Below are 27855 nucleotides of genomic sequence, written 5' to 3'. Positions count from 1 at the left end.
ATGCGAAACTGATTAAATGCGTCTTCTCGCCCTTACGACCGGAAGGCAAATGTGAACTACGACCTGGGCGTTTGAGGTTTTTGACCACGCAGAAGGTGCGCTTTCCGATACTGTTGCTTGAATTCGTCTTCTCACCCTGACGTCTGCTTTCATCCAACGCACAAGAAGAAATGATCGATTTTCGCATTTTTTTTTTGCATAAATATCTGTTTATTAATCTTATTTTTGTGTATTACATCAACATTTTACAGTACAAGTGTTTTGACCCTTTGGCCTTTCATCTTTGTTGTTCATATGATTCGTTATTAATATTAGGTGTTTTAGTTACTCTTGTTTTACATACTAATGTTTAATCATAATATTTATTTTAATTATTAATAAAATATTTACCTACTTATAACTATCCCTAACCTAATACGTACAAATTTTGAATTATTTGTATTTCAGAGATTGAGCACCTCTCTTCAAATTTCGTGCAGTATTGTTCGAATTTTTGTTCTAGTATATCCAGTGAGGCCATCTCATGTACTTCACTAGTCCTTGTCCAAGGGGGTAGATTTAGAATCATCTTTAAGATCTTACTTTGAATGCGTTGAAGCCTAAGTTTGTGTGTTCGTGCACAACCCCGCCAAACAGGGACTGCGTATTCAATTGCGGGGTAGATGATTTGTTTATAAACAGCCATCTGATTCTTCAGGCACAGTTTAGATGTTCTACAAATCAGTGGATACAGAGACCTAATGAGTATGCTGCATTTTTGAACGATTTTGTCAACATGTGACCTGAATATCAGATGTCTGTCAAAGGTGAGTCCTAGATAGATAACTTCATCGGACCATTGAATGACCTCAACACCGAATCGTATTCTGCATTCGTCTGATGGAACAAGTTTTGGAGATCTTGAATGTGGAAACAAGATGACCTGAGTTTTTGCTGCATTGATCACAATTTTCCAGCTTGTAAAATATTCCGTTAAAGCGTCCAGACCTGTCTGTAGTTTATTCTTCAGAGCATTAATGACACGACCTTTGTAAAGAATGGCAGTATCATCAGCAAATTGTGACAGAACACCACCACCCGGAAGAGGTGGGATGTCTGATGTAAAAATGTTGTATAGAATAGGACCTAGGATACTTCCCTGGGGTACACCAGCAGGAATAATAAAAATCTTTCTGAAAGTGCATTATTCAGAGAAACCTGGAATGCTCTATCTGCAAGATAATTTTTGATAATTTTAATAAGATACATGGGAAAATTATACCGATGCAGTTTGAACACCAGTCCATCGTGCCACACATTATCGAATGCCTTTTCAATATCCAATATTGCCATGGCAGTCGTTTTGGACACTGATTTGTTTTGCTGGATGACGTTGTTAACCCTTGTGAGCTGGTTGATGGTGGATCTTCCTTTCCGGAACCCAAATTGTTCTTCCAGAAATATATCCTGTTCATCTGTGAAAGCAAGAATTCGCCTTTGTATTGACTTTTCAAACAGCTTGGATAGGGCAGAGAGTAAGCTGATGGGCCGATAGCTCTTGGAAAAGGAAGGATCTTTCCCCGGTTTCAAAACTGGGATAACTTTAGCTAACTTCCACATTGAAGGGAAGTAACCAAGCTCCCAGCACCTGTTAAAAATTTTAGCTAAGAAGACAAATGAGCGAATACTCAAATGTTTCAGCTCAATGTTGAATGTGTTGTCGAAACCGGGGGCCTTCATATTTTTGGATTTTTTCACAAAAGCCATCAGCTCATTCGCAGTGACTCTACTTTCCTCAGGAACCAAGCTGTCTGATTGGTCAACCTCAGCTACGCTATCAGCAACGGCTCTTTCATATGGACTAACAATGTTAAGTCCTAAATTGTGAGAAAACACAAACTGCTGGCCTAGCGCATTTGCCTTCTCTACTGGTGTGATTAAAGGTATTCCTTCAGCTGCATCCTGGGGTGACATCAGAGGAGGAATAGGCTTCGGTTTTTTCTTAAGCACCTTCGTTAAGGACCAGAAGGGCTTTGAATGTGGGAGAATTTCTCGAAGCTTTTGCTGGAAGTTCCTGTTGCGAAGCTCAGATATCCTTTCCTGGATTATCCTAGTTAAGTTGTTATAAGTAGTCTTCCTATCTAGGATGCCATTTCGTTGCTACTGCCTGCGGTAGATATTCCGAAGTCGGATGAGTTTCTTGGTGACACTGTCGATTTGAAGAGAGGAACTCGGCATATGTTGTACTGGAACCGTCCTATCACGAGCGACTGTGATTGAATGCTGGAAGGAAGATAGGGCTGCATCGATTTCCATCGGGGAATCAAGTGGCAAATCAATATTAATAAGTTGGTCGGCGATTTGTTGAAATTGGACCCAGTCGGTGCGATAATAGTTCCTCCGAGGTCGAAAAGGCACTGTTTCTGGTGAAGATCCCAACGTCAATATTACTGGAAAGTGGTCAGAAGAGAGCTCGTTGAAGACAACCGGAGAGCTGTCTATGGCGATGTTGCTGATGAATATATCCAGAATGGAATGAACTCCCGATCTGGAAAGTCGCGTTGGTTGATCCGGAGCGAAGATGTTGTATTGTCCAGCTTCGTAATCTTCGGCAAGTACGAATCCGTTTCGATTCTGTCTTTTGTTTCCCCACAACTCATGCCGTGCGTTGAGGTCCCCAGCAATGATGAATTTGTTCTGTCGTCGAGTGAGCATAGCCAGATCTCTCTTCAATGATGCACACGTACCATCTCGAAGATTGGTTTGTTTGGGGCAGTACGCTGCAATGACGATGATGGGTCCCATCGTCGTTGTAATCTCAATTCCGATGGCTTCTATGAGTTGCAATTTAAAGGCTGACAAAAGCCTGTGCTGAATGGATCGCTTAATGGCAATGGCAACTCCCCCTCCTCTGGTAGTTGTCCTGTCGAGCCTGTGAATCCTGTAATTGGAAATAAAAATAGAAATTTCAGGTTTAAGATGAGTTTCAGTTAAAATAGCAATATCGGCATTCTTCTCTTGAAGAAAGTCGGACAATTCAGCAGTTTTGCTCCTGAGTGAGCAAGCATTCCAATTTACTATAACCAACTCATTATATTGCATATTCGATGATGAATTTGCCTAAGGCGTTGATTTGATCTAACCGCGTTCTGCAGTTTCGTAGTTTTGTTGTCATTGTTTCAAAAATGACGATCAGTTGTTCAGCAGAGAATAAATCACCAGAGTCATCCTTTGCTTGTGGTTGATTATTGCCCCATCCAGGAGGGATTTTTGAAGAAGATTCTTTTTGTGATCCAGCGGTTGAATCTTTTGGGTTGCTGCGAGGAAGTGGCGGCAAATTCGGAATATCCCTCTTCGGTGGGAGCCGTGGGAAATTAATTTCATCCTTCTGTGGAACATTCTTGCGCGTTGATAGTTTACGGGACGCCTGTTGTCGAATTTTTGTGAACTCAGCACGTTTGGGACACGATTTGCTAGTAGATGGATGGTCGCCATCATAGTTCACACATTTTACAGCGATGTCATCTAGTAGGCAATCGTTGGTATTGTGTGGTTCGGCACATTTCCCGCACCGACTTTTCATGTGGCAATTTCTCGCTCCATGGCCGTAGTTCAAACAGTTCGTGCACTGTGTGACATCCCGATGTACCGGTTTATACTTTTGCCATTCGATGATTATGTGAAATAACGATTTAATCGTTTTCAGTTGACTCATGCTGATGGAGCCCTTCTCCAGATGAATCAGGTACAGTTGATCTCTAAACTTTTTGTCCGTATTATGTCGTTTCATTTTAAACACCATAATAGGCTTTAGTCCAGCCTCCGACAGTACCTGCTTTAGTTCGGCTTCCATCATATCGGGTAGTCCTCGAAGTACAACCTTCATAGGTTTGTTGGCGGCAATATCGTGTGTGAAGTATTCCGCTTTTGTCTGCTTCAGATAACATTCCACTCCTTTGTAGTGGTTCAAAGCCGGAACAGTTATTTTGTAGCCTTCAGTACATAAACGGATTGTTGCCTGTAGTCCTTTGCTGATCAGTGTGTTGAAATCCGACCGTAGAGTTGGTGGGAAGCCCTTCAGGTAGAAAGGCGGCATTTTTTCCTTCTTCTGCAGTTCCTCTTCGACATCAACTGGCAGATCAGCATATTGGTTTTTACTCAGCAAACGGTCGTTTACCTGTACATCACTTGGCTTCAGATGCTTAGCATCCTTTGGATCCTTCTCGGATCTATGGCGGTTTTTACCCATAGCTTGGGTAGGTAGACAACTGCGAATAAAAAATAAAACAAAATCGAAATTAGTCGTAGTAAGTTATTCGTCTATCCACAACGAGTGTTAGATGACGAATGATGATCGATTTTCGACCACGGTTCCCCTTTTATAACGTTCAGTTGAAGATATGTGCCTGACTACCTAAAAATCGTCGTCCTTGCGCGAAAAACCCAAGCTAAAGTAAAGAGTTGTCCGCGTTTTTTTAAATTTTCAGAAAACTTTATTTTTGAGTTGTTTGTGGTTATCTCACACTGTTCAAAATATTATCCTAAATTCCTGATCATATTTCTGATGAAATAGTAAAAGAATTATGTTGCTGCCATTATTACAAGTCGAGATATTCACGATTAAGTTCTGCCCATTCTTTCATATGGCTTATTTTGAAAACGCGCCACATAGTAAAGTACATCGTATTCACGACAAAAATCTGAAGACATGAAACCTCCACAACCAACCCCTGAAGCACCCATGAAACCTGTGTTAATCCACCTAATGGTGTAATGACGCCTTTCTCATATCAATCATACTATCGTATATAACAGTTCGGCTGAAAAGTTCGTATCGTTTAATAGAAACACACATTTTTTTTTGCCAAAAATCGTTTTTATTATTCAACATAATTGCCATCAGAGGCGATACAGCGATTATAGCGATCTTCCAACTTTTCGATACCATTTTTGTAGTACGATTTGTCCTTTGCCTCAAAATAGGCCTCAGTTTCAGCGATTACCTCTTCATTGTTTCTAATTTTTTTACCAGCGAGCATTCTCTTGAGGTCTGAGAACAGGAAAAAGTCACTGGGGGCCAAATCTGGAGAATACGGTGGATGAGGGAGCAATTCGAAGCCCACTTCGTTCAATTTCAGCATGGTTTTCATCGACTTGTGACATTGTGATTGTGAGCTCACGCGGCACCCATTTTGCACAAAGCTTTCGCATATCCAAATATTCGTGAATAATATGTCCAACACGTTCCTTTGATATCTTTAGGGTGTCAGCTATCTCGATCAACTTCACTTTACGGTCATTGAAAATCATTTTGTGGATTTTTTTCACGTTTTCATCAGTAACAGCCTCTTTTGTACGTCCACTGCGTTCATCGTCTTCGGTGCTCATATGACCAGTACGAAATTTTGCAAACCACTTACGAATTGTTGCTTCGCCCGGTGCAGAGTCTGGATAACACTCATCAAGCCATTTTTTGGTATCGGCGGCACTTTTTTTCATCAAAAAGTAGTGTTTCATCAACACACGAAATTCCTTTTTTTCCATTTTTTTCACAATAACAAAAGTAGCTTCACTCAAAATGCAATATCTCACAAACTAATAATCAGACAGCTGTCAAATTTAAACACGTATCTTTTGAAGGTTGGTACTAACTGAAAATGGTATGGATTTAATTCTAGTGGCGATCTCTCATTGAAACGATACGAACTTTTCAGCCGATCTGTAATACTGTGGAACTGAATGATTAACCGACATCGTTTTGTTTGACCGTCTGCTGATAAAAACTATCAATTGTTGTAGTTTTGAGGCCTGGTATAAAAATTTTTAACACACTGTACCCTATATTTCTAGCACCGGAAGTCGGATTCGGATAAAACTTAGGGATTCCGTATGGGACCACAGAACCTTTCATTTGAAAATAGTCCAAACCATTGCTGAGAAAAGTAAGTGAGATTCACTTTGGAAAATATGATCACCATTTCCGGTGCCTCTGGAATTGGAAACCTGGAACCAGAATAGCCGGAATCGATTTTTTGTCCATCTACTGATGATACCTACTGATTGAAGTAGTCGTGAGGCCAGTTTAAGAAATTTCCTTTGAAGAGCTTTCATTTGAATTTAAGTTTGTTAAAATCGATTTGTTCATCTACGAAAAAAGTTGGTGCACTTATTTTCACATTTTTTTGCACATTTTATCCCATAATTCCGGAACCGGAAGTCGGATCCAAATAATATTAATGAATTTGTATGGGACCACTAGACCTTTCATTTCAACCTAAATTTGGGAAATCTGTCTAGCCTTCTCCGAGAAAAGTTAGCGCAAAAAAACGTTACACATTGACACACATACAGTTTACTCGACTAACTGAGTCGAACTCGGCCCTCCGGGGTTCGGTACAAAAGTCGGTTTTCACAGTGATTGCATAACCTTTCTATATGAGAAAATCAAAAACGCGTTTTTCGATATGATTGGAACCACTGTACAGTGAAGAAATATAGTACAAAAGAGCTACATTTTTTAGAGTAATGATACTGACCACAAAGCATTTTCTTTTGTAAAATGATCTAAAAAACGATTCCTTGTATATTTAGAAAAACCGCAACGAAATGCTATAATGTTCATTTTACCCCAAGTTTTTTATACCTCTTTGTTCCACATTTTTTCATATCCAGCGTACATTTGTTCATTTGTTTCCCGAAGCAGATAAAATACGACCTATCAAGCAAATACAATTTAAAATACGGAATACTCCCGACAATTTTCAAGGACACATTTTCCAATATTCGGTACACTGTCAAGGTTGACAGTGTACTGCAAGAAATTTCCTATAAAACTGGCAACTTTGAAGGTTGAAAATCAGTTCACCATAGATACTATTCATTTATTGTGACAAATTGTGATTTTATCGGGAAAATTGTGGTCTTCAGAACTACGTGTAAGATAAATTAAAACTATTTCTATAGATTGCAATTCAAATAATGCCTTGGTCCCAGAAAGAGTCGTTATCTAGGCCACTGGTTTCATATATCGAGATATGTCAGGGTAGGATGGTCAAATAATTCAATACATTGTCGGTTGAAATTCGGAAAATACTCCACCAACTTTTCGTGAAAAAATTTAGTAACTATGAAATCTAACCTATAGGCAATCGAAATAATGTCTTTGATGTAGTTTCGTCGCTAAGTCGAACCGAAATTCCGAACACGTATAAATGACGGTAGTTGTTATTAGAAGATCGTTGAAGATTTTATTTAATTTATTTTGAAATTGGTAAATTTTTATTTGTAGAAATTATAAAATAATAATACCATTTTTGCCTTTCTCTATAGAATTGATTGAAAAACCGACTTTCGAACGGAGCTTCGGAGACCCATAGTATTATATGCCATTCGACTCAGTTCGACGAGATCGGAAAATGTCTGTCTGTATGTGTGTGTGCACTTTTCCACTTTTCGAAGATATTTTACGTGCTCAATTTTCTCAGAGATGGCTGAACCAATTTTAACAAATTTATCAAGTTCAAAGATCAAATGGCTGTGACTTTTGGTCAGAGAAGCCAGATCTGGAGATTTGTCTGTAAATTTGCAGATTTCGTACATATTGCTGCAGACATTTTTTGTTGTGCAGACTTTTGCAGACTTTCGAAAATCGAGTTTTTCGCTGACTTTCGTCAAAATTTACAGACTTTTGAAATTATTGCGACATTTTTTTTTGTTCGACAAAACAGTTTAGCGTATCATAGTTATAGAGAAATGGCTGCCAGCAAGACATACTTCCTGACTGCAGATTTTTTTTCGAACACACAGACTTTTCCAACCCTGTCTGAAGATGTTTGAAATTTTTACCTGGTATCTCTGCTTTTGGTTCCGGAGATATGATTGTATAAGTGACGTAACCGAAAAAACGCGTTGTATTTTTACGCGCTCAATTTTCTCGGAGGTGACCAAACCGATTTTAACACGCTTAAACCTGTTTGAAAACTTTTGTTAGGCCAATGATCAAGTTCGAAGATCAAATGACTGTGACTAAATCTCGACGTTTCATGCAATTCTAAGACTTTTGGCATCAAAAAAGACAAGAAACACAGAAACATGTTTTTGTGAACTACTCGAATCAATCTGAAGTAATTGGTGTCAAAAAGCCTAAATTAGTGTCTGAATTTATTTTATAAATTGATAGGTCATGAGACTGTTTTGAATAAAGAGAAAGACATTTTCACACCACTAGGTGGATTAAGAAAGGTTTTACATATATCTGTTTTAAGTTTATTAATTTGCATTGCATTATTATCTCTTTATTATCTATCAATTATGTCGTGAATACGAAAACAACTGACATGTTCCTTAACACTTCCGAATATCAATTAGTTGATCAATTGTATGAATTCCCTTTTTTCACATTTCCCCTTTTTCACATTTTTTTGCAAAAACAAAGAAGGATTCACTTGATCTCGATTACTGTGAATTTCACACAGCGGAAAGTGCACAAATCTAATCAAACTGTTCTAGATTTGCACTGAACTGACGATTTTTACCTTCTATTTGCGGCTATTAGAACGGCTGATTTTGTGTGATGCTCCCCACCGTTGTCCTCTTTTCGTTGTTTTTTCACCAATGCAAACGGCTAGCAGCTGTGACATAATCGCTCTTGTCGGAAGCGAAACTAGCTTTGCAAACGACACACAATACATCTGCTCGCAGTGGCGATAGAATTGAAACTGATCCAATTTTTGTTAGGAGGTTTCTTTTTACGTGATTTCGTTTGTAGCTTTTTCACTAATGGGCGATCCTAACGGCTATAAAAATAGCCGCATACAGAATTTAAATGTCGATTATTTCATTTGGGATTAGCATTCCATTGACAGAAACTATCAGGATGCTGTACGAGGTTTATTCCTGTTTTTCAGAAGAACCAAATTGTGAAACTCACTACGATATTAAACACAATATAAATCCTTTCACAGATCACTGAGCTATGAGCTTATAGCTGAATTATCTTTGATACTCGTTTATACCAAACATTTAAGAAAAGTTCAATTTTGAATTATTTGAGATTATGTCACACAACTGAAAATTTTATCATAAAATTGTGATCATATTTCCGATGGCATGTAGCAAAAATTTTGTTAATTCGTTAGATACAACAAGAGATATTCACGATCAAAAACTTATCACTCTCTGAGAGGGTAAATTTTGAAAAGGCGCCTCTTTCACCTAAACGTCCTCAACTCAATGCTCCAATTCAGTACGTGAATAAGATCTATCGAGTAGGACACTTTTCGATTCTGTGGAAGTGTGATAGCATAAATTTCATCGCTCTTCAGATCTCCCAGCTATGGGTGGCAGGCACTAAACAGTGGCTTATCGAGCGACTTTCACTTTTTTCGCTTATTTTGTCGCTGCGATAATGACGGGAAACAGCTTTGACTAATAGTTTTATAGAACAGCAATGTCGATATTTCATTTAATTCCACTAATTTTATATTTTTAAAGTCTACTATTTTTTCACAAATGTCACGAAATAGTAACAGACACAGAAACCAGTATTTCGGTATACTATTTGCAACCTTTTTAGTAGAATTAAATGGAATTTTTTGTTGGTATAAAAACTTACGCATTAAACATTACGTGGTCGGGTGTCAATTAAAAATTAGAAAACTAACCGCGTTAGATTTTTTGTCATAGTTTTGAACGCTAATAAATCAGCGATCTATGGATGGATTTGTATAATTAAACTACCAATCGATCCAGTATTTCATTATCATAGCAATAGCAATACTATTTCAGTATTTTAATAGCATACTATTGCAAAATTTTTTAGAATCGACCTACATTTTACCTAACCAATCACTGCAGGGCAAATAATGTCATCCTATTGATTTTTCGTGCACGGCCGACGGTTTCAATCGTTGGTCTGCACCTAGAATTTCATATAGTAGCAAATCAGTTTCGTTCGGTGTAGGGAATATTTACGTCATGCGAGAAAAAGTACCTTTCCCTTCCGCAATTGTGGATTTGCCACATTTAACATATGTGCAGTGCGGTGCTGTATGTGTTCGTTTATGTGAGTGTTCACTGCATTTGATTCACCGGTGCGCGATTGGGTTGTTAGGGTTACCACCATGGTAACACTCGCTCGACAAGCAAAAAAACATTTGCTTGTGAGCCGGGGTAATGTTGGATGAGATGAGGAAAACTGAAACTGAACACCAATGAAAAAGTTGATAATTAGAAACGTCTTAATGCTCAACACGGAAATTCGAATTGAACTACATAATATTTTTTGAATTGTCACTAGTCAAACTAATGTTTTAAAAATATGCGTGCGGTCCGGCAGCCTGGCAAGTAGCTTTAGGCCCGTGCAGGTGGTAACCCTATGGGCTGCCGAAAACGCTTTACTTATAGAGTAAGCTTAGAATTACCGTAATTTTAAATGCTTCTCACTAGGTGATTTTTTTTATTTAAAAGACATTTTACATCAGGCCTATACGCGTACAAGCTTTACGTGGCCGATTGATCCCATTTTTACAATAAAAAATTTTTTGTATTCGATCTCGTTGTTACCCTTTTTCTAGGAGGAGAGGAGCTCCCATTTCCCTCCTGCGAGGATTGAGGGGCACTTTGTTCGTGGCTCGTTTCGTCATCCATTGACGCATCGGTGGCATTGTTGATTTCCGTCTTCTTTTCGGTTTCCTTGTCGATCTCGTTGCTAGTTACTATAGAAGCGCCTTGTTGTACATTGGTTGCAGTTGCTGGTTGGTTAGATGATGAAGGTGTTTTTGAAACAACAGGAGCACTGCATTCACTAGTTTCCGTAGTTGAGCGGTTGTCCTTGTTTTTGTTTGTTTTCGCAGTTTCCGTGCAAGGTTTGCCGTAGTGTGCAGGTAGTTCACAAAACTGACATGTAACCAGTTGATTTTCATACGTAATCAGCGTTTTACACGGATATAACCCGTCTTGATCACAAATGATGTAAGATGGAATTGCTTTAGGTAGTTGCATACGTACCACTCGCACGCTATTCCGGATACCGGAAAAAAAATTTCGCCGTACTTCTCTTTCGATGGAAAGAACTTCACCGTACTGCGACATACTTTCCCGAACGAACCCATTGCTGGTCTGCAGGGGAAGGTCATGCACGCGTACTTCTATGGCCATTCTATGGTCCACCATGTACACAGGGATTTTATATTTAACATTGTCATGATTAACACTGTGCACCCCGTTATTAACCGAAGCAAATGCAATTGCATCTCTTTTACGTTTGAACATAATGTACACACAGTTAGACGCCTTGTTGAATTGAATCTCATTTACATCATTAACATTTAGATGCATTCGTTCCTTAAGCAAGATTTCAATTTCGGTTGCTGCTGGTCTAACTTTGCAGCGCTTGAACTCAATACAAATTTGGCCTTGTAGGCCAAGTTTCAGGCTTTGTTAAATCGTTAAAACACTGTATTGTCTTTGTTTCTGTTGTCTCGACCGTAAACGATTTGCGACTGTGTCGGATGAGATGCGAGCACGAACTGGAACTAGGTGATTTGAGTATGATTTGAATTTGAATATCAGGTTGCGATTGCACTGGTCGTGAATAACATCTTTATTTACGAACGGATACCGAAGTTCGCAAAAAAAACAAACAAAGAATATTATTGTAAATACTTCATGAACACAGTCGACGATGATATATTAGTAGCCCAAGTAGCAATTAAAACTTGTTATAATTTATATGTTTCACAATTGCTTCATATCGGTTATTTTTGTTAGATATGTTAGACAATTGATTCAACACGTTTTTGTAAGGGATGTAAAATTCATTCATATTACTGCTTGTGAAACCAACTGAAAAATCTGAATGGATTAAGTTCCATAACCGGTTTGTCAACTGACTGTACGACAAGATCATTTGAGCTGTTTCAATTCCGGTTTCCACTTAGCAAATGTTACTGTTGTGAAACATATGAAATAAGAAACTTGTTGCAAATCATACAAGAAAAGTGCGCTTTTCCAATCGCATAATCGTTGCGAGAAGAGTTCATAAATTCAGTACTAGTAGAACAATGTTTGCTACTTGGGAAGGTTAGTGTTTCACAATTATTATCCTATTTTTTTTTAATTTTAAATCTGTTAATGAGAGACGTCTATAGTAACTTGTTCGAGATTTAATTTAGAAGGAATGGCACGATTCAACTCATGGTTGAGTAGCTCTTTTTGTTCGTCGGTGCAGTTCTGAGATGAACGGTTGACCAAGAAGTCATCCAAAATCCGTATGGAAGCTTTTGAAGGTCGGTCTTTGGACTGTGATTGCAACGTAAATCTTCGAATTTCTTATAGAGGAGAAGCCGTTCCCGTTCGGACTCGCACTCCTCTGCAAATTTTACTTCACTTAAGAAAGTTGAAAAACCAAGGGGGTATTTTTTGGCTAATTTCAAATGAAGATTATAGCAGTCTAAAGTTCTTAGGCTTAGAATGCTATATAGTTTTTTTTTTAATTTTTTCTTCTAATATTTTATTTAAAACTTTGTAACGAATTCTTTTAGAAACAGAATTTCCCATTTTAGTAAACTCGCGTGTATGATCCTTTTCCCCCACTGTGCACTGCATTATCAGTTCCCCTCTCACAGTTTTCATAGCAGTAGCAACGAGATACTTTCATTCTTACTGCAAAACGAGGACCAAAACCGGACCGAATCCAATTTTCTCTAACATTTCTGTAACAAGCCTCTGTAGTAAAATATTTTAAATTGTTCATTTCAAAAGCATATATGTTTACCATCTCTATTCCAAACTACACAAACACGTCTTCAATGTGTTCCGTACTTCCGAGACTCCGATCCGGGTTTCTTTCGCCGGAACGAACCAGAAGTCGTTTTCATTTTTTCACACATTGCACCGCACGTCTCCTTTAACGAAGCTTGTCGAAATGCACGTGCAAATCGACAAATTCTAATTCATGTGTCTATGCTCATTTTATTTCCCAAGGTCGTCGGATTCATTCTACCGTTTCCGTAAAACGATTGACAGTCAGATTGACACACACACACCCATCCGATTGGCAATGACAGCGAAATTTCAGAGCGATGTTGATCCGAACGGAACTACACTCACGTATATAATCATGGTTCGTGGTTGGCTTGAAAATGCAATGCACGAGATCTACCGAAACTGGAAATATTTGGAGTGTGAAGTACAAGAATTTTCTGGCATACTCTCCGTTGGGTCATCGGAATCCGTTGGAAAATGGAACGAACGCGAAAACATGTCATGGCAGGGCCTGCTTAGCACCCGACGCATACGATTAGAGCAAATTCAGCAGCTGCAGGATTCATATGGGTGGTCTATAATGTAAATGAAACTGAAACAAACGTATCCCCAGCAATCCGTTTTAGTTTTATTTATTCGACAAGCTCTACTCAGAGATGCCAGGTCATTTTTTCAAAAATCTGTGGTCAAACCCAAAACCTGTCTGTGAAAATCTGTGACCGTTTCCCGAACCCCAATAGCAGTTCAAAATCAAATTTGGTGAGCAAAAAAAAAAAGGTCTCACCACCCATTTTCCGTACCATTTCTGCTGACATCGGATTCAATTTTGTGAGCAAAAAAACAACAAACGGTCTCACTACAAACACGCTGTAACTCTTTTTGGTGCTAAATTGTACTCAATTTCCAAAATCTGTGAAAATCTGTGATTTATTCAAGAATCTGTGAAGATCTGTGATCATTTTTTTCAAAAATCTGTGAAAATCTGTGTCAGTTTTAAAATCTGTGCAGAAAACTCAAAATCTGTGAAACACAGATTAATCTGTGAACCTGACATCCCTGGCTCTACTGTCAAATTTAAAATTGGTATACATTGCCGTTCTATTTTTGTCTATATTTGAAACACAGATAAAACGCTGCTGGGGCTGCCAGTTTATTTTGTTATAATTTCTAGATTTAAATTTTAAAACTTACATAATTTATGCATCTAGAACTAGAACACTCCTGAATATGCCCTTAGAATATACAAAATTTCCAGTCGCATGAACTCGTATGTACTAAAAACGTATGTGCTAGAAACGTACACTCTCATTGAACATAACTCAAAATTGAGTGACACACCACTCAAATTCATTAAAAAGTGCACGTACTCTGAACTTGAGTTACCACCTATCTACTCATTTTTGAGTAAGGGACGAAGCTGTCGAAATTTGAGTATATTTTACGCAAAATAAGGAATAAATATTTTTTTCACAATTTAAATGAATTTAACTCAAAATTTGAGTTTTTTGCACTCAAAATAAATAAATTCTTTTTCGTTAATGTTTATATAAAAGGATACCCTAATTAAAATCATTCTTCTCTCTTTTAATTAGGAAAGGCAAAAAAGTGATTGAAAACCGTTCAATTTGACCGCATTGGAGTCAAAATTGAACGATTTTTATATCCTTATGTAGGATCTCTCACTTAGCATAATTGAAACCACAAAATTACTATTGAACACAACTATGATTGATGATTCATGATTTCAAAAGGTACGGTAATGGAAAAACGACGTATTCTTGCATTCTAAAATTCAATAATAATATTCCGAAAATGAAAACGCACTGAACTGCTAGAAGAATATTTTTCACTCAAATGTTTGAAAACTCAACGCTTACTCTAATGTATGAATAAATGCGAGAGAACTCATGGCCTTAGTAAATTTTACTCAAATCCATACTCAAATTTTGACATATTGTTCCAGTTTATGAATTTGAGTGAACGCAACTCAAACCATGAGTTATGTTCAAAGAGCGTGTATGTATACAATGTTCTAAAAAATACCTGCACTTGAGTTCTTTCATTCAAGCTTTGGTAACATTTGTGAATTGGTTTCTTACAGGCCCGTGGCTAACGGTGACTAAGGTGCGCTATATATCCACTAAAAAAAATTAAAAAAATGTGTAGAAAAAATGATAGTTCATTTCCCGGTCGACTAGAATTATGAGCGCCTTTCTGAGCACTGCACAACCCGTCAAGTACACCAGAAATTACTTCCAACGAAATTTATTGACAGCAAGTGGACATAATGATATGAAATTGTTTTCTGAATAACTGAACAAAAAGCTTTGAGTAGTTCTAATGTTTTAAAATCTTGTGGACCTGTATCTCACTCCATTCTACGAAAAGGACACTTACTAAAAATTTTAATAACTGTTTGACAGTTTCTTTTCACTACAATCAGTATTTACAGAAGTTCGGTTATTGGAAAATAATTTTACCAAACGGACGGCATGGTTTTTACCGTACTCTATTTACAGAAATCTGTAATGAAAACTTGCGTTAAACTGATCGTTCGGTTCCGGAATATCCGTTATTTATTTTGATTACCGAAAGTTTTCGTCAAAAAAATTACCGAACAACGGAATCAAATCTTAGTGCGCACCATTCAACAGAAAATTGGATTTCAATCTCATCTGGATCTGATTTCCGGTTTTTCAAATTGTAGGGTGATCATTCGCCATGATTTTCATAAACTTAGATTCCACTAATAGGACTTTGTATTTGAAATTTCAATTTTAAGTGTATTCCGTCGAATTTCGTAGAACTGGAAAATATATTTCTACAGTTAGTAGAACTCGTTAGTGAATGACCAAATAAACGCAGTTCACCTATGCCGGTCTTCGATCTATAATCCTGGAAGTATCAATCAAGAAAACAACACATTTTTTCGAAATTTTCAACAATATTTTCACTCGTTCCAAAATTTCAACACCACTTTCATACCACATATTTCTGCTTAACCTTACAAAATAAAGCTTCAGACCAGAGATGGCATTTCACCAGAGTGATAAACGCTAGAGTCAGATTTCTGCCACACCGAGGATGAAAAAACGAAGCACCGCACAAAGAGGAAAGCGCACTTCTTCTCAGTGTCGAATAGACAGCATTTGAGTGTGTGCTTGTGGTTAAAGCAGCTGGCGCGAGTGAAACACATTCTCTTCGCATGAATCGCTCACACGCGCTCTCGTCTAAATACACCCAAGTGACCACTGGCGCGTGATTGTGAGCGAACACTTCTGTGAACTTCAATTAATAGAGAGTAGATCTGGCCTTGCTATGAAAAATTTGCAAGGAAAACCGAAAATTTTACGATAAATTGTTTTATTTTGCTGATTTTGCGTGTCCACGCTTCATCTACGAAAACCATACAGCAGAGTGCTCACCGGCGTGTACACCTCTGTGAAAGTATCTGCATCCACCTCGGAGAATTTATTAGCTAATGCTCTAGCACTTTGGTGCGATTCAGTGGAAGAGGTAAAAGGAAATAAACAAACGCACTCATGATGCGTGCACACTTTACACAACAGTGGTGTATAAATGTGAAAGAGAAGAGCTCTCGTTGAAGTTGTCAGTGCGAGGGGAGAAATTTTGCTTGCTCTTCGTCACACAGAGGAGATAGACATCTCTGCTTCAGACACAGCGATGACCAGTTAAATTTGATTGGTTGATTTCGAACTTTTTAAAAATATACAAACTCGTGTTACTTCGACAAGACCTCAGAACTTAATAACTGTCGTTCGTTTTATTTCGCATAATTGAACCTAACTTCTAGAATCTAACTGCTGACCAAGCTACTCGTGACCGGGTGTCGCTGATGTTGTAGTCGTCCGGTGTTGCTGATCGGATTATTATCGACTGCGTTCAAAACCGCTTGCAAGGCAGATTCCGAATTTTACATGCATTTAGGTTGTGTTGAATTCCGTTCGGTTAACTGACCTAATGATTTTATGCAGAAAATCTACTCTTTTATTACTGAGCAGAAAAATAAGTCGCTGGGGACTAAATCCGGCGTGTATAATCGATGCGCTAGTAATTCGAATTTCAATTCACGAAATTTAGCCATCCAAACGAGGTTTTGATCAGCTTTGCGAACAAATTTCTCACATTCAAGATGGTGACTTCCGGTTTATTGATATTCCTTGAAAACTCTTACATATGGGCAGAGATGTCTATCTCCTCTGTGTGACGAAGAGCAAGCAAAATTTCTCCCCTCGCACTGACAACTTCAACGAGAGCTCTTCTCTTTCACATTTATACACCACTGTTGTGTAAAGTGTGCACGCATCATGAGTGCGTTTGTTTATTTCCTTTTACCTCTTCCACTGAATCGCACCAAAGTGCTAGAGCATAAGCTAATAAATTCTCTGAGGTGGATGCAGATACTTTCACAGAGGTGTACACGCCGGTGAGCACTCTGCTGTATGGTTTTCGTAAATGAAGCGTGGACACGCAAAATTAGCAAAATAAAACAATTTATCGTAAAATTTTCGGTTTTCCTTGCAAATTTTTCATAGCAAGGCCAGATCTACTCTCTATTAATTGAAGTTCACAGAAGTGTTCGCTCACAATCACGCGCCAGTGGTCACTTGGGTGTATTTAGACGAGAGCGCGTGTAAGCGATTCATGCGAAGAGAATGTGTTTCACTCGCGCCAGCTGCTTTAACCACAAGCACACACTCAAATGCTGTCTATTCGACACTGAGAAGAAGTGCGCTTTCCTCTTTGTGCGGTGCTTCGTTTTTTTGCATCCTCGGTGTGGCAAAAATCTGACTCTAGCGTGTATCCCTCTGGTGAAATGCCATCTCTGCATATGGGTATATTAAGAAAAAAAATTAATTAGTAGGTACAGGAAAACAATGTGCAGGGTCGTTCCAAAATCCAAGATGGCGACTTTTGGTTTATTGATATTCCTTAAAAACATTTAAAATATGAGTACTCTCGGAACAGATTGAATGTCAGGAAACGACGTTTGAGCTCGTTTCGAAATTCAATATGGCTCTCGGTGTTTCGACATTTCTTGGGAACCCTTACTCATATTGTAAGAATTTTTTTGCATAAATACGTTTATTTCATAAGGCAAAGTTTTCCTTCGCCGTAGCATCCACAATGCATAGTACTATAAATCCAACACATTTCGAATATCATATTAGTATGCTGGTATTAATTGGTTAATCTAAACACTGTTTTTATCAAGCGATTTGCTACTATTAATTTTATTAAATAAAATACATTCATTTTGTACATAATCTTATAACTATTTCAGGTTTGTTTGTATCAATTCAACATTTTATTCAATATAAAAAACTGGTCATTGGTTGAACCATGGAATAAAATTTAAATTAGAACTTCAATGGTCTTAATGAAATGATAAAGAAGTTTCATGTAAGGAAAGTCACGACCAGTAAGAATGTCATGAACTGGGACATTGGATAGTCTACCTTGGGTACACAAGGAATTTGTTAGTTGAGATCTGACATCACGATATTCCACGCATGTCCAAACGACATGATCAATATCGCGATAACCTTCGCCACAAGCACAATGATTAGTCTCGGAAGGCCCAATTCGAAGGAGATGTGCATCTAACGTGTAGTGATTGGACATGAGTCTGGACATCACACGAATGAAGTCCATACTCACATCCTCCACCCTACTCACCCAGATCATCTTTATCCCAAGAAGTTTGCCAGCAGGCAAGTGTTCTTTGGCGAGACGAGCTATAGAATACGTTGAAAGCAATCGGTCTCTCATAAATTTCACCCTCAATAGCAACACGTTTGGCTAAAATATCGGCTCTTTCATTGCCTGGAATGGAACAATGTGCCGGGACCCGGGATAGTGATTTGATAATTGTTATTCAATATGTCGTTTAAGCACTGTTTGATAATTATAGTATATAATGAACTGCTTCTAACTCTGCTATATAAACAGATGCAGGTTCCTGAAGCCTAAATGAGGCCGAAAGATTATTGTTGAACATACCAAACCCAGTAGCCTCTTCAATTCGTGATCCGTCCGTGTAAAATATTTTCTCAGAGTCAGTATGTCTGAATTTAATTGTAAATATTTTTGGGATATCCATCGAGCGTAGGTCTTCCGGGATTCCACGCCTTTCGCGCTGCATGGATGTGTCGAATTTGTATTATAAATAAACTGGAAGTCGCAAACTTGTATTTCAGAACCACTTCTAATACCGTTTTCTGACATTTAATAATCAAGCCCGTTCCGAAAATACCCAAATTGGAATGGTTTTTGAGGAATATCAATAAGCCGAAAGTCGCCATCTTAGAACTCAGAATCACCTCAAACATCATTTTCCGACATTTTCTCATCAAATCCGTTCCGAAAATACCCATAATGCAAGGGTTTTCAAAGAATGAAAGAATGTTCAATGAACCGGAAGTGGCCCTTGGATTTTGAAACGACCTCAAACATCATTTTCTAGTACCTACTTTACACATCCGCTCCGAAAACAGCCTTATGATTGGTGGTTTCCACATTCATCACTCAAAACGTTTTTTACGAGATTAATTACTATTGCTTTTTAGAGCCGACGGAAAGATATTAGATCAGATTTTCTAACTGTTCGTGGATTGAAAGTCGAGTAATCGACAAAATAATAACAGATCGGCTGAAAAGTTCGTATCGTTTCTATGAGAGGGTGCCACTAGAATTAAATCCATACCATTTTCAGTTAGTACCAACCTTCAAAAGATACGTGTATAAATTTGACAGCTGTCTGATTATTAGTTTGTGAGATATTGCATTTTGAGTGAAGCTACTTTTGTTATTGTGAAAAAAAATGGAAAAAAAGGAATTTCGTGTGTTGATGAAACACTACTTTTTGATGAAAAAAAGTGCCGCCGATACCAAAAAATGGCTTGATGAGTGTTATCCAGACTCTGCACCGGGCGAAGCAACAATTCGTAAGTGGTTTGCAAAATTTCGTACTGGTCATATGAGCACCGAAGACGATGAACGCAGTGGACGTCCAAAAAAGGCTGTTACCGATGAAAACGTGAAAAAAATCCACAAAATGATTTTCAGTGACCGTAAAGTGAAGTTGATCGAGATAGCTGACACCCTAAAGATAGCAAAGGAACGTGTTGGACATATTATTCACGAATATTTGGATATGAGAAAGCCGTGTCACAAGTCGATGAAAATCATGCTGAAATTGAACGAATTAGGCTTCGAATTGCTCTCTCATCCACCGTATTCTTCAGATTGGGCCCCCAGTGACTTTTTCCTGTTCTCAGACCTCAAGAGAATGCTCGCTGGTAAAAAATTTAGAAGCAATGAAGAGGTAATCGCTGAAACTGAGGCCTATTTTGAGGCAAAGGACAAATCGTACTACAAAAATGGTATCGAAAAGTTGGAAGATCGCTATATTCGCTGTATCGCCTCTGATGGCAATTATGTTGAATAATAAAAACGAATTTTGGCAAAAAAATGTGTGTTTCTATTAAACGATACGAACTTTTCAGCCGAACTGTTATTGTGACCTTACTAACTTACTAACCGGTCAACTGTCCCTTTCCAAAGAATGTTTCTCAAACCATTACTCAAAATGGGGAGGCTATAATCGGATAAAATTGTATTTTTAGAGCCAAAAAATAAAATTATTTGATTTTAAAAACCGTCATTTTGGACCTTATTACCACTGAAACCGTTCGTTTTTACCAATTGCACTACACCAGTGCTACACTTTTTCTGCACCGATACCACTGGTGTAGCACTCATCAAAAGTTTGGTGTAGCTCTGCGCAATGGAATCGTTTATTGTAGTCAATGGTTACTGTTTATGTTTTCGTCATTTTTGTTCGTTTATGCATGCCTCAGTGTAGCACCACAAACGAATTTCCAGACATGACAGTCACGATCCTTTTTTGGCGCACATCTACGGTCCTCCATGAAACTGGCAACAAAGGTGATAAACTGGTTGCACTGTTGAGTTCCCATCATCACATTTATAACACAAATGTCAAAACGTGAGAACCTTTCGATTCGTTAGCTCATTTGTATATATTGAGATTTTATGGTACACTTAATATTTTGTTTGTTTTGATGTAATCAGCTAACACCATGATCACTCGTGTATTTAAATTAATAGTTTACAGCAGATATGAATTATAGCAGTTAAATGGGAGTTACATTGTATACTTCTTGCGTTGGAAGGAAAGGTAGCTCGGAAAGCTCGGAATTCCAAGTGCTAGTCAGGGTAGATTGCATAAATGTTAAAAAATCAAAATCTACGGTTGACGAGCAATTGGAAGAAATGAGCATGATGACCTGGCTTTGGATGCCCATTTTTCGTGCATTTCCGTTTTTTTTTGTTTTGCGATTCGTTTTGCTTATCTTGGTTATTTTTAACAATTGTCTTTTTATATTACGGGAATCGAAATGAGTGAAAATGTTGACATTTGATTCTGCCCTACTCATGGCACACTTTAATCGAAATGATAACAATGCAATTAATCTCGCGCTCCACCAAGCGGTGAGTGCGGTCATTTTAGAAAGTACCGGGTACGAACCAGATTTTTTTAAATAATTGTAGGCACATACATGTCTTTATTATTTATCTTTGGTAGCACTGCACCGGTGTAGTGCAAATTAAAAACGAAAACGCCATAACAAATTTACGACCTTCTTTCTCAGTCTCATACTACCAGTTCAAATGACAAAAAAATGCCACGTTCCATTCTGCACACACATAAACAAAACCGTGCCCATCCTGATCCGTCACATTCTGCGGAGCATCAGCGAGAATGAATATTGAATATTTACTCTAATTCTGGTTACAGGATATCAGCTCCGGTCGTACCTCTTCCCGATGATCAAACCAGATCAACTGGGTCACCCGCCAGCACATTGACCTACTTACCACCGTAGGTCCTGAAGCGGGAGTTTCGAACGAATGGTCCTCGTTCACCCGGGAGTTTAATCGATTCTCTTTTGAGTCCTCTCTCACTCTCACACACAGTTTGGTGTAAGCACACACACAGTGACGATGGTTCAATCATTATTTACGTTACAGTCATTACTCCTCCCGTCAATGGAGTCTCTTTTTCGAGTCGATGTAAACGACTCTCTCTCTCTCTCTTTGTCGATCGGAAAAAACGGGAGCCGAGTTTCGTTCGGCAAATGATCCTGTGGTAGTTATGATAAAAGATTTCGATGCGCTGGTTCGCTCAGTAGTGGATCGGCCGTGTACGGAATTAGACGTTTTTGAAACCAAAACCCAGTAGGAAAGGACTCACTCATTGTTCCACACAGAGCTGCTGTGGGAGTATTCCAGAAATTCCTTACTAAAGGCAAAAACACTCAATAGTGAACGGGGATGGTGTGAGGGTTCTTACTTCTCACCAGGCAGTGAAATTGTGTTAAAGCTGATAGCAAATTTGTAGCTTTAGTTTTTTTGAATCGAACTTGGTGCGTTGTTCGGTTCCGGAAAAATCAGTGGAGCCGCGCGGTAGTTTCTGAGTGAGTGAGTTTGTTAAAGAGTATCTCTCGAGAGTCTTGTTTGAACCAGGTTCGGACGGGAAGGTCGTTGGGAACTGACACGTACGTGTTTTCTTTGAAGATAAGACGGAATTAATTACGGAGGAATTTTTATATTTGTGATGATTGTGGAGTGACTGGTTTAATAAGGGAAAAATTAAACCTTCACACGATAATCGCTGTCGTGAGCTGGGAGATCATCCGGTGAGATTGAATTACGACCTGAGTGGGTCGTATCACCGGAAGCGAAAATTTTGTTACTTTGTACTGTGAGATGAAGTGAACGAAGGAGGAAAAAAACCATAGCAGGGAAGATTCTCTTCACTTCCTGCGGGTGAAATCGTTAAAGGAAAGGAAAAGTAGCACATCACTGCGCTATTTCACTATATTTGTTGTATATTTAGTGCTAATAAACCGAAATTCCAGCACGAACTACGAATGCATCACTGGGTTTCGTAGACGGACGAGGCGAAAGTACATAGTGTGTAGTGCAGAAAGTTGTGTACATACAAACTGTTGAATGTTATTTCGACAATTCAGCAGTAGTTTAGTATTGAATGAAACATTGAAATACGGATTAAAAAGTTAATTGCGAAACTTCGCAACATTCCTTCGAAACCAACTGTGACTAGAAGCGAATGAGTGGGAACAGAAATCCAACGATCAAGTGAATTCGCTATTCGTACGAAAAAGGAATTACTCAGTTTAATTCTAGTTTATCAAGTATGTGTACATACCAGGTAAGAAACGAAATGCCTTTTTCATCTAGGAGATTTTCCCCGAGTTAAGATTTTTCACAAAATATCCTTTTTTTTCCTGAACTAACAAAAACACATTTCAGAATTTAGGTAATTTTACTTTTTTTTTTTTTTATATCATTTATTTTACCCCGGCTAATTTTACTTTTTCTTTCAACCTCCTAACAAATTAACCGTCAATTTTAAATTTTAAATCAACATTTGATAAACTCTCCTAGTCTAGCATTTGCAACTGATGTACACTGAACTTAAAAACGCATAGAAGTCATCTGAAAAAAAAAAACCTTTTTTACTCCACCTAGTGGTGTAGTGATGCTTTTCTCATATTACTTATACTTCCAAAAATATCACTAGCAGATTTTTTTTATTCTCGAATAAAATAAGAAACTTTCTTTGGGTATGAACTAACATAAACTTTTGTCGTGAATACGACTTACTTTAGTATGGGGCGCCTTTTCAGAATTTACCCTCTGAGAGAGTGATAAGTTTTTGATGATGAATATCTCCTGTTGTATCTAACGTATCAACATAATTTTTGCTACATTCCGTTGGAAATATGATCAGCAATTTTATCATAAAATTTTCAGTTGTACGACTTGATTTCAAATAATTCAAAACTAAACTTTTCTGAAATGTTTGGTATCAACGAGGATCAAAGAGGAAAACTGTGTCTTTCTCGTATTTTGAAAGCTCATAGCTCAGAGATCTGTAGAAGGATTTATATAATCTAACTATGAATAGATTCGAAAAATTTTAACTTGAACGTGTTTTGCAACAACATTGAAGTGTTTCAATAGTATGCTATTGAAAAATCTGTCTGATTTGACCCATGTCAACATCAGTCAAACAGAAGGCGTTCTGAGGAAGAGAACAAAATATCTGTTGCTGTACTGTATTGATATAAAAGATGAACATTCCATTTTTTCCCATCATTTTCTGAGCAACGGTTTTCGAAGCAAGACGACATACGGAAGACCTTACAATTTTGTAATGAAACGAGTGCCGAACAGCAGAATTGTGCCGAAGAATAGACGCAGCCGGGCACACACCAAAAGCTTGCCAATGGAAGTCGTCAGTCGTCATGGTAGCGTTGTTTAGTTTTGCGTTGGAATTCATTTTCTCTGGAATCCAATTGGAAATCACAATGAATTCAAATTTCGAACAAGTTTACCGAGTTTTTGAGATGGCTCTTGATCTCATATCTAAATGCAGATCCTGTTGGTCGTGACAATTTCAAGGCACTTTTCAGTCCCATAGATCGTCATTAAGAAATTATTGAATTTTCTCTATTTCTTACCAAAAGCATCGGTTCTGAATATATTTCATGTTTCTATGCGGATCAAAAAATCAAGGCCTTTGGTACTGCCAATTTGTGAAAAAGCTACAAACAAAATCACGTAAAAAGAAAGCTCTCAATCAAAATTGATTCAATTTGAAATCAATCGACACTTTGAGCAGCTTAGTTGCGGGACGTTCGCAAAGCCAGCTTCGCTTCAAGCAAGAGCGATTGCGGCATTCTGCTGCTGGTCGTTTGCATTGTAGCAAAATACAATGAAACAACCTTACAAATAAATGTGTAATCGTTGAAATCTATCAAACCGTTCGTTTATTATTGCATTTTTAAATTCGAAATTTTCGTGGAACACCCTGTGCAACGAAAACTGAACAATTTTAAACAAAATTATGCAAAATCAGCCCTTCAAATGGCTCCAAATGTTATCTGAAGAACTATTTGAATTACTTATCTATTAGAATATGCAAATCGAAAGTGAATATAATGAGTTTAGTGAAGGTTCACAGTTTGATAGATTCTAATTAGCCTGCGTAGTTGACTTGTTCAGTTCAGACCAGTATCTAGGTCCAGAATCCAATTCTAGAAATCAGTTCTGAAATTCAGTTTTAGGATCCAAGACCAGTTTTTTTTCAGTCCAAGGTCAGAATCGAGTACCAGAACTCTGGAGCTGAAACCGAATTGCAGAATTTGATTTTAGGCCTAGAACTAAATTTCGGAAACTGAAATCAACGCTCAGACCAGAACTCAGTTCCCAATTCAGATTTTAATTCCAAAAACTGGAGTTATGGTACTTTGGACCTAAATCCAGGATGAGAATTCAGATTCAAAATTTAGTTGTATTTCCCGAATTCGGTTCGAAAATGCAATAAAAAATCCAGGTTCGAAATTCAGTTGCAGCCCTAGAAATTGATTCCAAAACTCAGTTCCAAAATTATAGAAATGTAACTGGAATCAGGAACTACACTCTATAGATTTTTGATCGAAACTCCGGATCTGGTTCTGAATCTGGACTGAATTTCTGAGCTGAATTCTGGATCCAAATTTGAAAATTTTTTGGATCGGAATTCTATAACTAAAATTTAGCAGAAGAGCACAATCCAAGTCCACAGCTCAGTTCTAGGATTCAGTTCCAGATTCTAGCATTGAAATTGAGTTTCAGAGTTTAGGTTTCAGTTCTAGCATCCGGCTTCAAACTTCGGTTCCAGAATTTCAGTCTCAGAATACAGAATGAGAAATTCCGTCGGGACGTCAGATTAGACAGTCAGACGCTTCGGTGCAATATAAAAAAGTATTTAGCAAATAGCGTTAACTTTACGTCTGCTTGAACTGCCGAGATTAACTTTAAGAAGTTCAAACGTAAAGAAATATTGAACCTTTCATTTTATTCGTATTCACGTCATCCGGTTATGTCTCTGACACTACCCACTCGCCTTTTCAATTTGTAAACCGTTATGTCAAGTTAATAAGAATTTTTCTTTATTTTGCATCGTCGCACTAAATGATTAAACACACTTTATCGTATAGTTCTGGAACCGGAAGTCGGATCCGGATGAAATTGAACAGCAGCCTATGAAACTATAGGAACTTTTATTTGAGCCTAAGTTTGTGGAAATCGATCAAATCATCTCAGAGAAGATTGAGTGTGTCTCGTTTTAAACTTTTTGACCATTATTTCCGGTACTTCTGGAACCGGAAACTTGGAACCAGTATAGCCGAAGTCGGTTCGTTTAGTAAGTAACTAATATAACCTACAAAATCGATCAGTTTTAAGCCAAATCTAGAAGAATTTTACCCTTTTTTTTGCATCGTCATTTTTAATGACGGTGTGAAATTCAATAGCAACCTGTGGGACTACGAGATTTTCTATTTCATGAGTGACATTATTTGACACATAATCACACACATACACTCACAATGATATAGAACACTTCACTAGTCAGTTTGTCAAGTGATTGCATAAACTTTCTATACGAATAAAGCAATGAGTGTTCTTTTACAAAAAAGCATCATTATCATGATCTTGTAATAACACAAACAAGTAGATAGAAATTTAATAAAACAATTAGAAATTTACATTTTGTTCATCTGACCCAGGGTGGTTTCATCAAACAAACACTTTTCACGAAATTGTGTTAGTTACGCACTTAGCAACGGGTATTTGAGCAAACCTGATATAACAATCAGGTTCCAAATTGACTCGATTTTCTGTTGAAACTAGGTTCGAAACTAGTTTCAAACGAACGGTTTGACAGCAGTAAGGGTTAAAAAATTGGGTTAGGTTCGGTATCACATGCTTAGAAAAAGTTACTCAGAGTTTGAGTATTAGTTACTCATTTTCAAATGATACATGGTAACGTCAAATATTGAGTAGTTAGCATCCATGATAATGAGTAAATCTTACTCTAAATTTGAGTTTAACGCAAGAACTCATTTTCATGATACTATTCGCAAGATCAGTCTAAAAGGAGTAATAACCCTTTTGTAGCAACAGGTTCTATTTTTTGTAAGTGAGATCGCGTATTTCAAGGATGAGTCACTTAAGGGGCGGGTAGGGTCTAACACTTTTGAAAAGTCATTTATTATTTTCTTTATATTTTCTTATAGTAAAACATTTGAAAATTTTTCTGTGAAACCTTCAAGCCTATTGGAACGAAACTCTGGAAGTTATTGACCTTTATCTATGGCTATCTTATTTTACGAAGAAGCAAGAGCTCGGCGCACAGGGTCAAGATTTCAGCTTCAATTGACTTCAAAATATGACAAAACATTCTTGAAATGTTTCGTTATAATAAATTATAAAATAAAATATGATCTTTTGAAAATGTTAGACCGTACGGCCTCCCTGGAGTTATTAATTATTTCCATTTATTTTATAGACAAAAACCTTTAAACGCGCTTCCGAGCAGGTTTTGAAAGTCCGTGTCTATCGTCATTCAAAAACTACTGCACCAATTTTTTTTCAAATTTTGCACACACTTTCTACATATAAAAAACCAGACCCCAACGTTTTTCTTTTCCTTGTTTGTTACTTTGGGGAGGTTTAACAGCTACAAAATGGCATATTTTTTCGTGAAAAATCGTAGTTTTCACTTTGAACAACCACCAAAAATTTAAAAAAAAATGAAAAAATCAAACAGAAACGTTGGGGTCCTGAAAAACTGTTCACTTCTGATTAGTCTGCGCTGAGATACAGTGGACACCGCAAATCATGATTTTTAAGAAGCGTTCTCGAAAATACCTCTTCACCGACTTATTTCTCAATACTTTTCCACGAAAAAACTACAAAATGTTGTTCGAACGATGCTTTTTATCATGCAAAACATTTGAATTTATTTTGTTGAACGATAATTCTGGAAAAAATTCGCAAAAATGATGATTTTTGTCGTGAATACGACTTACTTGACTATGGGGTGCCTTTTCAAAATTTACCCTCTGAGAGAGTGATAAGTTTTTGATCGTGAATATCTCTTGTTGTATCTAACGAATCAAGATAATTTTTGCTACATGCCATCGGGAA

General features: G+C 37.6%; 1 protein-coding gene across 3 annotated transcripts in view; it reads left to right on the top strand.

Annotated features, from left to right (window-relative positions):
• Window positions 1-21992: 21992 nt before the first annotated feature.
• The window catches only part of LOC131437211 (BAI1-associated protein 3), a 347788-nt gene continuing 341925 nt past the window's right edge, over window positions 21993-27855 (top strand). For all 3 annotated transcript variants that reach the window (XM_058606395.1, XM_058606394.1, XM_058606393.1), the window contains exon 1: window positions 21993-23026. The gene's annotated coding sequence lies outside the window, so the exon portion shown is untranslated. The remainder of the gene's footprint in view (window positions 23027-27855) is intronic.

Source organism: Malaya genurostris, chromosome 3 (assembly GCF_030247185.1).
Source record: "Malaya genurostris strain Urasoe2022 chromosome 3, Malgen_1.1, whole genome shotgun sequence".
Taxonomy (NCBI): domain Eukaryota; kingdom Metazoa; phylum Arthropoda; class Insecta; order Diptera; family Culicidae; genus Malaya; species Malaya genurostris.
The sequence above is the reverse complement of the archived record's forward strand: the minus strand, read 5'-3'. Positions and strand labels throughout refer to the sequence as shown.